Raw genomic sequence first — 17,078 nt, 5'->3', positions numbered from 1 at the left:
ATGAAGTGTGAATATTTCAGCCACCTACATACAGAAAAACGGTTCCAAATAAATGACATTATTATGTGCTCCACCACCTATGTTATCTACACGATTAAATGTACATGTGGGCTGTGTTGTGTAGGTAAAACCTCTCGTTCTCTCAAACAGAATTAGTGAACATAAAAGTTCAATTAGGAGAAACGACAGGAATTATCCAGTCGCAGTACATTTTAATGACCTAAAACATTACATTTCTACCTTTAGATTTTGTGGCATAGAGAAAGTTAAGATATCACACAGGGGAGGTGATATAAATAATACTCTGAGTAAAAGAGAATGTTTTAGGATTTCCACCCTCCAGACATTAATTCCTAAAGGTCTTAATGATGAAATGCCTGTATGTCATGTTATAAATGTGAACATGAATTAATGCCTCCACTTCAGATGACTCTGACGTTGTTCTAGCGCTGTACCCACTGATTTATGAAAACTTACTTGATGGGTTATGTCCTCATTGTGGTTTTACAGACGTGTTTAATACGTTTTATGTACACACTTTATTAGAATACTTATGAAACACACATTGTTGGTAACAGTTGCTCATTTTCCCTCGACTCCAACCCCATTCGATGCAGTGAACGGATGTGGGTGGAGCAATGTCTACATAAGGGTGCAAATTATAAACACTCACAAAAGCTCTGACGAAGGCCTTGAGGCCGATACTGGGGTTGGATTAAATGCGGAAGACACATTTCAGTTCAATGCATTCAGTTGAACAACAGACTAAATATCCCCCTTTCCCCTTTCCAATACGTAAAGCTTAATAAATAACTGATACTAGCAAGAGCAGTGTGCGGGTTTCTTATTTTGTCTCATCTTATTCAACTGTTACCATGCACCTGCATCAAAGATCGCTCAAATGTGCAAGTGCCTTTTGAATTTTGAACAAACAGTTAAAATAATTGACTTTTTTTCTTTTCTTACACAGATCAGTAGTGGATTTTGTCTCCTAATAGTCTTTGAAATAGTATAATGTGCTGGTTTTATTTTATTTGACAATTTAAAAAACATGTTACACCTGGCAACAGCTACATTTACTAAAAACTGTTGAGGGTATAAACCAGAGGAGGCTGGTGGGATGAGCTATAGGAGGACTGTCTCATTGTAATGGCTGGAATTGAATTAATGGAACTCAAGCATGTGATTTCCATGTGTGGTACCATTCCATTCCTGCCATACAATGAGCCCGTCCTCCTATAGCTCCTCCCACTAGCCTCTGATGTAGACACAATAAAGTCAATAGACTTGTTTTCCATTGTGGTCCTCCATTCATTGTGGATGATGTTATTGTTTCTTTTTCACACATGATAAGCTAGTATTCAAACAACAGTTTAATTCTGTCTTTCCTGTAGGTTGCAGCAGTTGATATTTGGGGTTTTGATACCAGCACCCCTCTGTGTTTCCCTCACAGGTCGGAGCAGTGCTGGATCTGGAGTACCTGTCCTCTCTCCTCACCTCAGACCCCGATACCATCGACCTCCTAGCACAGGAGGAGGCACAGGTGTTACAACGTGCTCTATCTCTCAATAAAAGTCAAACAAAGAAATGCTTTGATGTAGCCTATTTCATTGGTGTGTCTCCTGTCCCTCTATCCTCACAGGTGGATCAGGAGATGCCAGACGTACCTGCCAGTGTTACTTGCAGTTACCCAGAGGACTACACTACCCACACTGCATCTGAAGGCTGTACTGCACAACAACAGGCCCCATCACTCACAGAACACAGAGAAGCTCTGAGCCCACCTATGACATCATATGAATTACAGTTCGAGAGGCACTGCATGTCTATGTCCACCAGTATTCATCGTAAGAGCCGTTCAACTCCAAACTACAATAACCACAATGCACCTGACCATGGGCCTCCATTGTTCATACAGACCCAGGACGGCTGTACTGTTAGTTACCTCATCTCTCCTACTTCTACCCCATCACCGTCTGAAACTTTCAGACTGGCAACCTCACAGGACGGCTTGTTTCAGCTTCAAGGACCCTGCCCTCCTCCTCAACCTGGGAACAACTGCTCCCACAATGCACCATTCCCAATGCTCGCTCCACACCTCCGAGCCTTCCCTCTCCCACCTCCACCTGTTAGTCACAAAAATTACAACTACCACAACACACCACCACCGCAAGGGTTTTTTGTCCTACCGGAAAACTATTCCCCACTCCCTATGGCAGGCCAGGATGCATTTCAGATGTGTTCTCCACAGCATTCCAGGCACTTTGTGTTCAGTGAGGACAGCCCTGAGGGTGGACCCTTTGTGTTTATTCCAATGGCAGATCACGTCCCCCACAATGCACCACTTCCGATGATGATGAACTCCCCCTCCCCATTTCCTTTCTCGGAACATCAAAACCTGAGTTATACTCCTAGTAACCAGACTTCCCAACAGACACAGTACCATTATCCAAAAAATACTATTGCTGTGACTGATGTCTACTATCCCCCAGGAGCTTTGCCTGTAGAAAATGAAAACAATCAGAATCTTTATATAACGACTGAGCCTAATACAGCCTATGAAGCTATATTGTCACATGGTCATAGCTCGTCAATAGAACTACCCGCCGCCATCTTGCCTGTTGTGGGCAGCAGTGGTCAATATAGAACAGGACATTCAGCCTCAAACTTTGTGGTTCAAGAATCAAAAGACCCACTCTCAATCACTTCAGTCCTTGACCTCCAGGGCGGTCCTCTGCAAGGGGATCTTCTAGCCTCCGAGCCCGCCACATCCTCAACCACGTCCGGGGTACTCAACAACCTGCACCGGATTAATTCCGATCAACAGAACTACAACCAGTCAGGTCAACAAAACTACAACCCCCGGAACGAGGCAAACTTGTCTGTCCCCTTAAATATGAGTAAAGATGGGTTAACCTTCACGATCCTGCCTCTGGAAAGAGAGGAAGATGGAGTGATGGAGGGAATGAGTGAAGAAGAAGAGGACTCGTGCGACTCCACCGCGGGGCAAGTGGGAGACGTGCCGAAACAGGATGATCTGGAGGAAAAGAAAGAAGAGGAGGGAGGGAGAGACAAAGAAGAGCAGGGAGGGAGAGAAAAAGAAGAGCAGGGAGGGAGAGACAAAGAAGAGCAGGGAGGGAGAGACGAAGAAGAGCAGGGAGGGAGAGCAGAGGAGGGAGAGACAGAAGAAGAGGGAGGGAGAGAGAAGAAGGAAGTAGTACTATCACCCATCCAGACATATCCTTTCCCCTCCCCTCCTGTCTCTAGTCTAGGCCCGCCTACTCCGATTGCATCCCCCGGCCCTTTCCCTCTGGCGGCCTATCACGGGGGCAGGAGGATGTTGACGGAAAACCCGCCGTTCCGCCCCCTAACCTAGGCTCCTAGCCATGACTGCCCTCATCCACTCTGTCTCTTCAACACCCCCCGGAGTGCCAAGGAGACGACAACAAGGACGAGGGTCAACTGAACTGGAAGCCCCAGGACCCTTGCCCCTTTCAGCTGCTCCACCCTGCCCGGGACAGCGACAGGGTCACCCCCCCTTCAGGCCATGGGGATGGGGATACCCCCTGCACCGTACCCATCCAGTCCTTCATCATGGCTGTCTCCTGCTCCACCCCAGAGGCGGACCCCTTCCTGGATGCTCACCTGACAGGCTGGGTTATGGGACACCCCGAACCCGGCAGGTGAGGGATATCCAGAGCCTCTACCTCTATGGGCCCTGCCTCTCTCTCAGACCCCACAGAAGAGCCTCAAATTGGGGAAGGGAGTCTGGAACACAGGCCTCAGCTGAAGGAAGGTCCTAGACTGGATGGGACTGGGAGAGGAATGGAGGTGGAGGCAGCTGACAAGGGAGGTGAGAGGAATGGAGGGTGATAGACACTTCGTCATTCGACGGGCCCAACACTGAAACATCTGATAGTTTTAATGCTAAAAGTTAGACTGTGTGAATAGTTCAGCTTCAGATGGCAACAATGCTGAAGCTTCAGACAACGTATCAGTCCTCAAGCTTCAGACATGCGTATCAGTTCCTCAAGCTTCAGACATGTGTATCAGTCCTCAAGCTTCAGACATGTGTTCATCTCAAGCTTCAGACATTGTATCAGTTCTCAAGCTCAGGACATACGTATCAGTCTCAAGCTCAACATGCGATCAGTCCTCAAGCTTCAGACATGCGTATCAGTCCTCAAGCTTCAGACATGCGTATCAGTCCTCAAAGCTTCAGACATTCGTATCAGTCCTAAGCTTCAGACATGCTATTCAGTCTCAAGCTTCAGACTAACATATCAGTCCTCAAGCTTCAGACATGCGTATCAGTCCTCAAGCTTCAGACATGCGTATCAGTCCTCAAGCTTCAGACATGTATCAGTCCTCAAGCTTCAGACATACGTATCAGTCCTCAAGCTTCAGGACATACGATATCAGTCCTCAAGCTTCAGACATGCGTATCAGTTCTCAAGCTTCAGACATACGTATCAGTCCTCAAGCTTCAGACATGTGTATCAGTCCTCAAGCTTCAGACATGCGTATCAGTCCTCAAGCTTCAGACATGTGTATCAGTCCTCAAGCTTCAGGACTGGACCGTGCCAACGTTAAAGCATTAAATAGAATTGATCTTAAGGTGACAAATGTGTCTGAGACAAGTCCTCCAGACAATGTCAACACTCAGGCAACTGACAGTGCAATTGTTCAAGCAACAGACACAACCATCACTGAAGCACCTTGCGTTACTAACTCTGGAAGTTCAGCCACTGTCAACGAAAAGCTAACAGACGTGATCACTGCCACCGAAGCCTCTGGTATCACTGAGTCATGTGGTTCAGCTGGTGGCAACAAACCGTCGCCAGACTCTCTTGCTATTGACTGTGTGAAAGAGTTCGCTGACCTCAGTACAGTTCCTATTATCCCTCAAGTGGACTCAGACACAGAGAGCTCACCGCCATCCATAAGCAGCACAGATCCTGGATCAACCCTACTGTCAAACTGTGTGAGTGAGACAGTGGAAGAAGCCTATCCTAGAATGGAGGAAACATGGAACCAGCCTATAGAAGGGGTGAACTTGGATGAGTCTATGTCCGATAGTCAGGCTCCCATACCTGGGCTGCTCCACCCTCACTCTGCCTGGGATGAGTCCACTCCACTCCCCCTGTGTCTGGATGCAGGGGTCAACAACGACCAGCTCCAGTCATACGTACCCAGGGACAGCACAAGGGAGACGGCCAACATCTCTACCGCACACACCCTCCTCACCCTGGGGCAGGTTGAGGTGGAACACTCCCTCACCCCAGCGTCTCGTGGAAGTGCAGAGACCGAGACAGAGGGAGAGACAGTTTTGGGTGGCACCGAGGGACAGATGGAGAGTGATGTAAAGAGAGAAAACGGGGTGGAGACAGGAGAGGCTGAGATCGAGAGTGATGTAAAGAGAGAAAACGGGGTGGAGACAGGAGAGGAGGCTGAGATGGAGAGTGATGTAAAGAGAGAAAACAGGGTGGAGACAGGAGGAGGGAGCTGAGATGGAGAGTGATGTAAAGAGAGAAAACGGGGTGGAGACAGCAGAGGAGGCTGAGATAGAGAGTGATGTAAAGAGAGAAAACGGGGGAGACAGGAGAGGAGGCTGAGATGGAGAGTGAATGTTGTAAAGAGAGAAAACAGGGTGGAGACAGGAGAGGCTGAGATGGAGAGAAAAGAGATAAAGCAGCAGAAGAGAGAGACTGAGTCGGAGGTAGAGACCACCCAATCTGGTCAACGGGCAGATGCAGATAGAGAGAATACAGAGATGAGAGAAAGAGAAGAAGTAGAAGAGAGAATGAAGGAGAGGAACGAGATCGTTGGGAGACTTGAGACGTCAAAGGCGAATCCAAGCAGAAACAGCAAGAGGTCAACTAGACATCAGAAACAGAGAGAGAGTAGACGCAGGAAAGACACCATGAAAACAGAAGAGGGGAAGAAAGAAATAGAAAATGAAAAGGAGGTAGTAAAGAAAACGGAGAAAATGGAAACGAGGGAAGTAGCAGTTAGAGAAGAAGAAGAGGGGGAAGTGATAGCAACCGAAAACAAGATGGAAGAGAAAACAGAGAAAAAGAAACAGAGACAGTCAAGGAAAGGACGAGAGAGACAAGCTGTGAATAGAGAACAGGCCGAAGAGAAAGAACAGAGGAGTGACAAAGAGGTGCAGACGGAGTTCAAGGCTGCTACTGCTCCTAATATTAACACCGATAAAGTGAAGCTGACACTGAAAGAGCCTCAACAACATCAAGGCCAGAAAACGGAGGCAGACAGAGACACGTTGAAACAATGGGACGGGGCAAAGGACAAGACACAAAAGCCAAGTACCATGACAGGACCTATGATAAGAGCAAGGAGGAGTAGCAAAGCTGCAGAGAAGGGGAAAGAGGAGTCGTCGAAAACGGCGAAGAAAGAGACAGAGAAAGAGAAAGAGGATGAGGCAAAAAGGACAGAAAAGCCCCGTGTTATCCCAAGTCCTATGATAACCACAAGAAGGAAGAGCAAAGCAACAGAGAAGGAGAAGCCGAAAACAGGAAACACAATGAATAAAGTGACATCTGTAGAGACGGATGAAGAAGAGGACGAGGGAAAAGAGCAAAGATCTGAAAGGCCCAGTCCTTTAACTCCTGTGACAAGAAAGAAAATAAAAGATACAGAAGGGAAAAAAGAAGGGAAGCCAAACACAAAGAAAGAGACAGGTGGTGAGAAAGAGAAACAAAGCGATGAGGTAGAGGAAAGGACTGAAAACCCCTGTCGCATGACTAGTACTGCGACAAGCCGTATGATAACTAGAGGGAACTGGAGAGCTGAAGAGTGTAAGAAAGAACAGATTCCAAGCATGGCTAAAAAAGTGGTCATGGCTACTACCCCTAATATCTACACTGATAAAGAGAGGAAAGAGGGAGGGAGAGAAGAGAGGGAGGACGTACCAACCTCAGGGAAGGTGACGTTGAAAGAGCTCAGTCCTATGACAAGAACAAAATGGGGAAAGAACGACGTCGAGAGGAAAGACGAGGAGCTGAGCACAGCAAATATGGAGATAGATGGAGAGATGGAGAAAAAAGGGAGAGAGAAGATTGCGAAGCCTAGTCTTAGAAGTCCTGTGACTAGAGCAAGAAGGAAGGATGAACCAAAACCAGCAGAGAAAGAGACAGGAAAACAAGGGAACGAGACAAAGGAGGAGAGGACTGAAAAGTCATTTCCTATTCCAAGTCCCATGACAAGAACGAGGCATGCTAAAGCCGTAATGGGCAGGAAGGAGCAGAAGGAAGAGTCCACAAACACTGCAGAGAAGGAGACGGGGAAACAAAGGGACAAGGTAGAAGAGCAAGTCACAGATAATCTGAAAAGTAAAACTAGCGAGGGGGAAGGGACTATCGAGAATGATGCATTCGTAACCAACAGGGGTCTAAACCGTAAAGGAATGAAAAGGAAAGCGGGAGAGAGTGGTGATACGGTAGGGAAGGAGGAAAGACAAGTAGTGTTTCAATCTAAAGAAGGGAGCCATTTAGGATTAAAAAAGCTTAAAAGTAAAAACAGGAGAGGACTAACGGAAGAATCCACCTCCTCCACCAAAGCAAAAATAGAGAAGGTAGAAACCAATGCTAAGATAACGGGAAACAGAGGGACAACAGAAAAAAGAGAGGTAAAGACCATTCCAGCATCCAGAACCAAACACAGTGAAGGGAAAAGGGAGATAGAAACAGTTCTGTCCCCCGTAACTGAATGGAGGACAGGAAAAACAGAGGGAGGAAAAAGTAAGGGAGAGACCATTCATCCTCCCATCCCAGCCAAGCTCAGTAAAGTGGAGGAGGATGAACCAACACAGGCAGAGGGTCACACATCTGACGAGAAGAGAGAGAAAGTGGAGCCCAAGAGAAAGCAAGAGATGGACAGAGCGAGAGAGAGATGGAGCCAGAGAGTGGGTAAAAGACAGAGACTGAGTGAGAAGAGAGAGCGGAAGGATGGGAGAAACAAACTTCAAAGGAAAAAGGCGTCTTTAAAATAAGGCTAAAATGAAACAAAAGGAGTCCGATGTATATGTAATATTCAGTTTAATAGATTAAATGTAAAATACAATACAAAATCCTGAGAATAGTAATTTACATAATCATTTGTTTTGTATATTTTGTTCTTTAAAACAATACAAATTCACATACCAGATCCCATTTCAAGCAGTACAAAATAAGACAGACACTCTTAATTTTATTAAAATCTTATCACATTTATAAATAACAACTATCGTGATACCATTTTCCCAGCATCTTGACAGGCAGATCCAGAGAATTGTGTAACAATCATAGCTAGCTATGTAGCTATGTACATTGTAAGCAAGTCTTAAAAGACCATATATAACCCATCTGAAAGACATACGCACTAGTGTACTATGAGTCGTTCCCTTCGATCTCTTAGAGAACAGCGTGTTATATTGGCATTACTGTCGATACTGTTAAGCTGCCTTGGGTTTTTCTTCAATTTCACTAAATGGCGTAAGCACCATTAGAAATAGAATTCCTAGAAGGGGATCCCCATTCAAGTCGATGTATAAATCGGCAGCCATTTTGAAAGTAAGCCCACCCATATAGATTCATCTGTAATAACGGCCCAGTCCGTTCTAGGAATTCTATCAGTATGCTTCAGAGTTCCTTCACTCAGTCGTTCTTCTTACTGGGCAGAGGAGAGCCGTTGTCAGCCGTTTTGTAAGGCAAGGCCGTTCTGTTGTTGCTAGGCAATCCTGCATTGTTGTTCCCCGCCTTCCCTTTGGTCAGAGGAGAGGATGGTGGTGTGGACTTCACCCCCTCAGGTGTGAAGTACTCGCTGATCAGTTTCTGATAGGTGGGGTGGGTGGTCAGCACTCTGAACAGCTCTTCTGTAGAGACACAACCACACAGCATTGCAGTTCCAAGGGACAGTGGGACGAACAACAGGACATGGCTTTCTCAATTCATCTTTCCTCGATTCCTTGCATCTGCTCTCCTTGCCTCCTTCTCATTGGAGAAAAAGGTCCTTGGAACTTCTCCAATGCTGTTGAGAAGGAGGCGAGGAGATGGGTTGCGAGGGATCGCAGAAAGACGAATTGAGAAACAGCCATAACTAGGGTCAAATCACAGACTTGGTTTGTGCCCAACAAACAGGCGGAGAAGTTTATAATACACCACTAATAATCTAGATAAGTTTCAAGTTATTCATGTATTTGAATTTCAACATTGTTAGTGGATGGGTGCCCGGGCTTACGTTCGGTGGGCGCTCCTCTCAAGGACAGTTCAGTGTACAGTTCTTCTGTGTGGTACTGAGGACTCCCCACTAGCGCCCCCATCAGGTCAGACACGTCCACTGCAGTCAGACTGCCACTACACTCTCTGTCATACAGCTGCAGACAGTTTACACTGGGTTCAAATATATGCATTTATGTAAATATATACCATTTATATACTGTCTATGTAAAATATATTAATGCAGTTTATATAAAATAAATTCATGTAGTTTATAGGTTAAAGCGTCCTCTTTATACCGTAGTAACCGGACATACCGCCTGGGTGCCAGTCTATTTCTACTCCCTTTCCAACTCCTTATTGAATTGTCATTCCAAACATGTTGGAGTTTACAAGAGCACTAACCGATCTGGGATCCAGGCTACGTATAGTACATACAGTTAGTTATAGGTTCAAACGTATAACTTCATATCGTACATACCAAGTTTAACATGTATACTCTACACAAACACTGGGGTTCTAAATCTACTCTACACACACTTGGAGCAGAACTTACAGTGAATGCAGTGTGAAGGAGGGACTTAAATCCCAGAAGCCCAGAGACTGATGTCACACTTAAATAGATCTGTCTAAGGTCCACCATGTCATCCTGGAACACACACACGTACTGTTAACACACACACACACAGAGAGTATGCAAAGTACACAACACCAAGGAATAGTTAAGGAAATCTACTACTTCAGTACTCGACACAGAAGCACACACACACACACCACACTTGACGCCGGTTGGTGGTGGCCAGTTTAACCTTGGAGTAGTTTACCTTGGAGTAGAGTCCACAGATCTTAGCAGCAGTCTGTCTGTCTGTCAGTCCCAGGAGTGGGGCCAGCTCATCCACACCAGCCCTCCAACCCTGTTCTGACTGACACCTGTCAATCATCTTACTCAGTGCTGCCTCCACCTCGGACTCTCCGAGACTGAGGATGGAGAGGGGCGAGAGAGAGATGAGAGAGGGGCGAGAGAGAGATGAGAGAGGGGCAAGAGAGAGATGAGAGAGGGGCGAGAGAGAGATGAGATAGCAGGGCGAGAAAGAGATGAGAGGGCGAGAGAGAGATGAGAGAGGGGCGAGAGAGGGCGAGAGAGAGATGAGAGAAGGGGCGAGAGAGGAGAATGAGAGAGGGGACGAGAGAGAGAAGAGAGAGAGAGGACGAGAGAGAGATGAGAGAGGGGCGAGAAGAGAGATGAGAGAGGGGCGAGAGAAGAGGAAGGCAGAGAGAGATGAGAGAGGGGCGAGAGAGAGATGAGAGGAGCGAGAGAAGAGGAGCGAGAGAGAGATGAGAGAGGGGCGAGAGAGAGATGAGAGAGGGGCGAGAGAGAGATGAGAGAGGGGCGAGAGAGAGAGAGGAGGGGATGAGAGAGGGGCGAGAGAGCAAGAGAGATGAGAGAAGAGGAAACCCAGCGAGAGAGATGAGAGAGGAGCGAGATGAGAGAGGGGCGAGAGAGCAAGAGAGATGAGAGAGGGGCGAGAGAGCAAGATAGAGAGGAGCGAGAAAGAGAGATAGATGAGAGAGGAGCGATAGATGAGAGAGGTTAGCAAGATGTTTATAGACAATCATTTAAGTCTTGCACACAAGAAGGAAGGCATTTGCTTAGTCACCATCAAACACACAGCCATAGATCAAGAGTCTACCTACACATAAACTACATGGCCAAAAGTGGACACTTTGGGTGTGGCCTTTCAGCCACACCCGTTGCTGACAGGTGTATAAAATCGAGCACACAGTCATGCAATCTCCATAGACAAACATTGGTAGTAGAATTTCCAACAAGTCAGTTTGTCAAATTTCTGCCTTGCTAGAGCTGCCCCGGTCAACTGTAAGTGCTGTTATTGTGAAGTGGAAACGTCTAGGAGCAACAACGGCTCAGCCCCGAAGTGGTAGGCCACACAAGCTCACAGAACAGGACCGCAGAGTGCTGAAGCGTGTAAAAATGGCCTGTCCTCGGTTGCAACACTCACTACCAAGTTCCAAACTGCGTCTGGAAGCAATATCAGCACAATAACTGTTTGTCTGGTGTTTTATGAAATGGGTTTCAGCTGCACACAAGCCTAAGATCACCATGCGCAATGCCAAGCGCCGGCTGGAGTGGTGTAAAGCTCTCCACCATTGAACTCTGGAGCAGTGGAAACGTGTTCTCTGGAGTGATGACTCACGCTTCACCATCTGGCAGTCCGACGGACGAATCTGGGTTTGGCAGATGCCAGGAGAGCGCTACCTGCCCCATTGCATAGTGCCAACTGTAAAGTTTGATGGAGGAGGAATAATGGTCTGGGGCTGTTTTTCATGGTTCGGGCTAGGCCCCTTAGTTCCAGTGAAGGGAAATCTCAACGATACAGCATACACTGCATTCTATACGATTCTGCGCTTCCAACTTTGTGGCATCATTTTTGGGAAGGCCCTTTCCTGTTTCAGCATGACAATGCCCCCATGCACAAAGCGGGGTCCATATAGAAGTGGTTTGTCGAGATCGGTGTGGAAGAACTTGACTGGCCTGCACAGAGCCCTGACCTCAACCCCATCGAATGCCAAATGCGAGCCAGGCCTAATCGCCCAACATCAGTGCCTGACCTCACTAATGCTCTTGTGGCTGAATGGAAAAAAGTCCCTGCAGAAATGTTCCAACATCTAGTGGAAAGCCTTCCCAGAAGAGTTAGGTATAACAGAAGGCTGTTATAGCAGCAAAGGGGGGACCAGCTCCATATTAATGCCCATGATTTGGAAGAGATGTTTGACGAGCAGGTGTCCACATATTTTTGGTCATGTAGTGTACACACACCACACACACACACACACACACACACAACACACACACCACACACACACACACACACACCACCTCTTACCCGTCTGGTGCAGCAGAGAGAGAGTTTCTCTGGCAGGTGGTTCTAGGGGGAGGAGAGCCCTCCCAGTTTTCTGGTAGAACACGCCCCTCCATCACATAGTCTGTCGCCGGGATGCCCAGGTCCTGATAGACACAAGAGGTTACAGATTTTAGAATCATCTACACACCTTCATAGATATACATGCATCCAAAGCAAACAGATAGCCAAGTATACATTATGCAAATACAGAGGCAAAATTGACCACAACATGCCAAACAGTGAAACGTCCACAAACTACACCCACGCTGTAGACTCACTTGGCCATGAGTTTTTGGACATTGTCTGCATACAGATTAGGGTCATCCTTCTCCTCCTGGGAGGGGTGTATACTGGCAGGTACTGTAGCCAATAAGAGAACATACATTTTGTACTGACAGGTATTACAGCCAATGAGAAAACAGAACATTTTTCTTCTGGGGTCATCTGATTATGGACAATATGGCCTTACCTCAACAGTAACGTTAGTGTAGAGCTGAGAGCAGGTGTGCCACAATGCCTCAACCCTGGAGGGAAAACACCCCCACCAATCAGTGAAATATCATATATTGACAACTTGTTTCCAATTAGTATGTATGTTAAATTGAGATTGTTGATAAGAAGTTGATAATGAGCTCTGACGCACGTCAGATGTGGCAGGGTTTGAAACTATTACGGACTACAAAGGGAAACCCAGACGCGAGCTGCCCAGTGACGCGAGCCTAACAGACGAGCTAAATGCCTTTTATGCTCGCTTCGAGGCAAGCAACACTGAAGCATGCACGAGAGCACCAGCTGTTCTGGATGACTGTGTGATAACGCTCTCGGTAACTGATGTGAGCAAGACCCTTAAACAGGTCAACATTCACACAGCCGCGGGGCCAGATGGATTACCAGGACGTGTACTCAAAGCATGCACGGACCAACTGGCAAGTGTCTTCACTGACATTTTCAACCTCTCCCTGACCAAGTCTGTAATACCCACATGTTTCAAGCAGACCACCATAGTCCCTGTGCCCCAGAATCCGAAGGTAACCTGCCTAAATGACTACCGCCCCGTAGCACTCACTTCTGCAGCCATCAAGTGCTTTGAAAGGCTGGTCATGGCTCACAACAGCATCCTCCCGGATACCCTAGACCCACTCCAATTCGCATACCGCCCCAACAGATCCACAGATGATGCAATCTCTGTTGCACTCCACACTGTCCTATCCCACCTGGACAAAAGGAACACCTATGTGAGAATGCTGTTCATTGACTACAGCTCAGTGTTCAACACCATAGTGCCCACGAAGCTCATCACTAAGGCCCCTCACCTCCCTCTGCAACTGGATCCTGGACTTCCTGACGGGCCGCCCCCAGGTGGTAAGGGTAGGCAACAACACGTCTGCCACGCTGATCCTCAACACTGGGGCCCCTCAGGGGTGTGTACTTAGTCCCTTCCTGTACTCCATGTTCACCCATGACTGGGTGGCCAAACACGACTCTAACACCATCAGTAAGTTTGCTGACAACACAACAGTGGTAGGCCTGATCACCGACAACGGTGAGACAGCCTATAGGGAGGACTGGCAGTGTGGCGCCAGGACAACAACTTCTTCCTCAATGTGAGCAAGACAAAGGAGCTGGTCGTGGACTACAGGAAAAGGCGGGCCGAACAGGCCCCCATTAACATCGACAGGGCTGTAGTGGAGCGGGTCGAGAGTTTCAAGTTCCTTGGTGTCCACATCACCAACAAACTAACATGGTCCAAACACACCAAAACGGTCATTAAGAGGGCACGACAACACCTATTCCCCCTCAGGAGACTGAAAAGATTTGTCATGGGTCCCCAGATAGTCAAAAAGTTATACAGCTGCACCAGAGAGCATCCTGACCGGTTGCGTCACCGCCTGGTATGGCAACTGCTCTGCATCTGACCGTAAAGCGCTACAGAGGGTAGTGTGTATGGCCCAGTACATCACTGGGGCCAAGCTCCCTGGCATCCTGGACTTATATACTAGGCGGTGTCAGAGGAAAGCCCAAAAAATTGTCAGAGACTCCAGTCACCCAAGTCATAGACTGTTTTCTCTGCTACCACACGGCAAGCGGTACCGGAGCGCCAAGTCTAGGTCCAAAAGTCTCCTTAAAAGCTTTTACCCCCAAGCCATAAGACTGCTGAACAATTAATCAAATGGCCACCACCCCTCCCCCCATTTGTTTTGTACACTGCTGCTACTCGGTGTTTATTATCTATGCATAGTCACTTCAAATTACCTCAACTAATCTGTACACTGACTCAGTACCTGTACCTCCTCTATATGGCCTCGTTATTATTTTATTGTGTTACTTTTTTATTATGTTTTACTTTAGTTCTTGAACTGCACTGTTGGTTAAGGGCTTGTAAGTAAGCATTTTTACAGTAAGGTCAACACTTGTTGTATTTGGCGCATGTGACAAATAAAGATTGATTTGAATGATTATTATAGGTTTTTATTTCAAATAGATGGTGTCTTACCAGGTAGTTCCCCTGTGGGTCCAGCGCACAGTATCCTAGAAAGTAAGCATGTTTTTAAAAAGGCATAGAAATAATACTTCTAGAAGGTAAACTGCCATGTGCAGACAGTACATCTCCTGATTCTGTTCAGAACATTGCATGGGCCTACGTCTGACTGTACAGGCATGCTGTGGTGCCATGAGAGTTCCAACATCCACAAACATTAACTATGATTAGAAACCAAACCACATGCTCTTTTTTTTATACAACAAGGTAGGGTGCTCTCAGGCACAATTCCAATGTGCTCCGGGTTAATATCCCACAAGCCCAACCTTAGCCATTAGTGGGGGAAATGCAAAACTGACCGAAGATAAGCATCTAGTGCCAACTTCAAGTTTCAATGTCACATGCACAGTAGAGTGAAATGCCTTTCCTGCTAGCTCTAACCCCAACAATGTAATACTAGAAATAACAACGTAGAACAAAACACAAGATAAAAACACAAGTAGTAAGTAAGCATACTATATACAGGGTCAGTTCCAATAGCATAATTACAATGTGCAGGGATACTGGATTGATGGAGGTAGATATGTATAGGGGCAAGGGTACTAGGCATCAGGATAAACAGAGTAGCAGCAGCGCACATGATGATTATATGTGAGCGGATGTGTGTAGAGTCAGTACAAATGTATGTGCAACTTCACCCTACACCTTCCGCTGCGTCGGTATGTAAACTACTAGTGACAGTGCTGCTTCCCCCGACAACATGCACCCCTGGAGGCAGCGGTTCCATCCCTCCGTTCTGCCACTCAATTTCTCTGCTGTATCCCAATACTGACGCAGTCCAGTCTACTCACCAGTTTGTTGGGGTAGTGCAGCAGAACAGGTTGGACTGGGACTCCAGCCAGGAAGGCACCTAGGAGGGAGACAGAACAGCAAACCAGTCAGCTCACCCCCCTATGTAACACAACATACCATGCATTACTTTAGGTGTAGAAGAAGTGACATTCTTTATGATGTTCTCACCAACCCGGGGTTCAAATACTATTTCAAATTATCTCAACTACTTTATCTGGGCTTGATTGAGCTTGACTGGCACAATGGAACCAGTAGAATAGTCACAAAAGTGCAACCCCCGCCCATCTGGCACCCTAGGCAGGCTAAAGCAAAGGCAAAAAGCATTTGAAAGATTTCAAATATCTGAACCCAGGTCTAAATCTCACCAGGTTTGAACTTTATGAGAGTGGTGCCGTTCGTAGTGGTGCCTTCTGGGAACATCAGCATCTGGCCATGAGAGAGAGGGAGACTGTTTGATGAATAGAGTCAATGAGAGCGATGGGAATTTAGAAAGCAAGGGAGTTAGTAGAACCAGTTCTATGTTGTCCCATCAGGAAGGTTCATTCGGAGGAGGGAAAGCAAAGCAGTGACTGATGAACAGAGGTGTGTTAAACCAGTTCTATGAAAGCTGTCCCTTCATCAGTAAAGTTCATTGTTGGCCGCTAGCAACATTATTCGAACGTGACATACCGGTATTGCAAGTTAACAAAGTTGTGGTGCTATATGACGCAAGACTGATGCAGTGAGGTTACATGTGTAACTGGTGGGATGTGAACCAGCATCTCCTGTCTTAACCATTAGACCAAGAGGAAATCCTTGTAGTCTGCTAGCAACAATTGGGTTTGCATGTCTCAGGCAGGGCTACTACGTTACACCAGTTCCCCCATTGGCCTAATTTGACCTTTGACCCCTGCCCTCTGATCCCTGCTTACCTGTGGCCAGTAGCCGTTGGAGGTGAGCCTCTCTTTGATCTGAACGACAGCCCGTTTCCTGGATTCTGGATTCTTCCTGTTTACCAACACTGACTGGTTAAACTCCAGGAGAGCTGAGAGAGAGAAAAGACAAACCATACACAAGGCTGTTATAATGTGACATAGCCATATTGACATGATAATTATATTCATTAGGACACAAATGCCACTGAAGTGCTACTGAAGAGAGGAGAGGGAGAGACTTAAACTCTATAGGGAGAGAGAACAGAGGGAAATGAGAGAGAGAGGGAGACTAGAGAGAACAGACAGGGAATTGTGAGAGGGAGACTAGAGAGAACAGACAGGGAATTGTGAGAGAGAGACTAGAGAGAACAGACAGGGAATTGTGAGAGAGAGACTAGAGAGAACAGACAGGGAATTGTGAGAGAGAGAGGGAGAGAACAGACAGGGAATTGTGAGAGAGAGACTAGAGAGAACAGACAGGGAATTGTGAGAGAGACTAGAGAGAACAGACGAGGGAAATTGTGAGGGAGAGACTAGAGAGAACAGACAGGGAATTGTGAGAGAGAGAGACTAGAGGAGAACAGACAGGAAATTGTGAGAGAGAGACTAGATGGAGAACAGACAGGAATTGTGAGAGAGAGAGGGAGAGAGAGACTAGAGAGAACAGACAGGCAATTGTGAGAGAGAGAGGGAGAGA

General features: G+C 46.8%; 1 pseudogene; it reads right to left on the bottom strand.

Moving 5' to 3' along the window:
- Positions 1-8,040: 8,040 nt before the first annotated feature.
- The window catches only part of LOC111960366 (lysophospholipid acyltransferase LPCAT4-like), a 33,677-nt pseudogene continuing 24,639 nt past the window's right edge, over positions 8,041-17,078 (bottom strand).

The sequence above is a fragment of the Salvelinus sp. IW2-2015 genome, linkage group LG37 (assembly GCF_002910315.2).
Source record: "Salvelinus sp. IW2-2015 linkage group LG37, ASM291031v2, whole genome shotgun sequence".
NCBI classification, from domain to species: domain Eukaryota; kingdom Metazoa; phylum Chordata; class Actinopteri; order Salmoniformes; family Salmonidae; genus Salvelinus; species Salvelinus sp. IW2-2015.
The sequence above is the reverse complement of the archived record's forward strand: the minus strand, read 5'-3'. Positions and strand labels throughout refer to the sequence as shown.